We start from the raw sequence: 1,339 nt of genomic DNA, 5'->3' as shown, positions 1-1,339 counted from the left end.
TTCTTCTTTTCCCCCCTTCCCCCTCCTCTCTCTCTCCTCTACTCTTCTACCCACTTTACCGCTCCCTATCCCTGCTTAATAAACCTCTCACGTGGAATCACCTTGGCGTAGTCTGCTGTTTGGTTTATCCGCTCAAATCATATATATTAATATTGCTTAATAATGCTAATTCATAAAAAAGAGGAAGAAGAAGAAGTAGTGGAGGAAGAAAAAGTGGAGGAAGAAAAGGAGAGTACATGACTGAGTGAGAAAAAATTATACTCTTCCTTGTTTTAGCATAACTAACATCAAAATGGGGGATAAGGCTCCCACTCTATCCTAAATGGGATGTTTTCACCAAACCCTTCCACCAAGGGCTCAGAGATCTATGGGAAAGAGGATGCAAAAAGATAAGTGCCAGAGGTGGTAGTTGAGTCCAAGGGAAGAGTGTTTCAGACACAACTGGAATGATATACATATGAACTCAAAAAGACTGTGGCAGCATGCATAAGACTGCAGGTTCTAGTTTCTCTTTTTCCCTTAGGGTGTCCTGGCACTGCTTTATACCAAGATCCAGTCCAGCAGTAAAGGCAGGGGTAGGAGCAGTGGGTCTTCTCCAAATTTTTCAGTGTTACAGCTCTTTTAGACAATATTCAACTAAACAGTTCTCTCTGACAGTTTTTAACAGAAAAGCTTGGGGTCTTTACTGGGGTGAACAAAGGCTATATTGCAAAGTGGGAAGGGATTCTTCTCAGGATGAAGTTTCATTGCTGAGGCTTAAGGTACTGCCTTTAGGGCCTTATTTGCATGGAGAAGCATTCCAGGAAGTTGAGCCTGTAATTTCACTTATGTGACATTCCTCAGGTGTGTGTGTGGGGGGGGGGGGCGTTGGGCTCCCCTGATAAGGTAGAGAAGAGGAATCCCTGCTGGCAAAGGAAGCCCTCCATTTTGTGCTGATCTCAGGAGAGATGTCCAGACATGGTGGACTACTACCTTTACATAGCAGGATTTTTCAACATCTATTGACACAACTTGACAGGCACTGTGAAAAGAAGAACCTAATTGATGAGAACATATTAGGTTATCTTGATTTTATTTTCCCAAACATTTATCAAGGGATATATTTTATTAAGACAACGATGACTGAAATGAGATAGTTGGATAGAAGGACATCTTGCAGGCAGTGGAAGGATCTGTAATTCACCACAAATTGATAGATGTGTCAACTGGGAGCAATATAATAACAATTATTTTCCAAAGATCAGGCATTGTTTTCCAGCTATGTACTTCAACCAGATAGTACCTGCACCAGACTCACTTGCTGGATGTTGAGCTCACAGTTGTCTTTTTAAGACTGGTA

Source organism: Mus pahari, chromosome X (genome assembly GCF_900095145.1).
Source record: "Mus pahari chromosome X, PAHARI_EIJ_v1.1, whole genome shotgun sequence".
NCBI classification, from domain to species: Eukaryota; Metazoa; Chordata; class Mammalia; order Rodentia; family Muridae; genus Mus; species Mus pahari.
The sequence above is the reverse complement of the archived record's forward strand: the minus strand, read 5'-3'. Positions refer to the sequence as shown.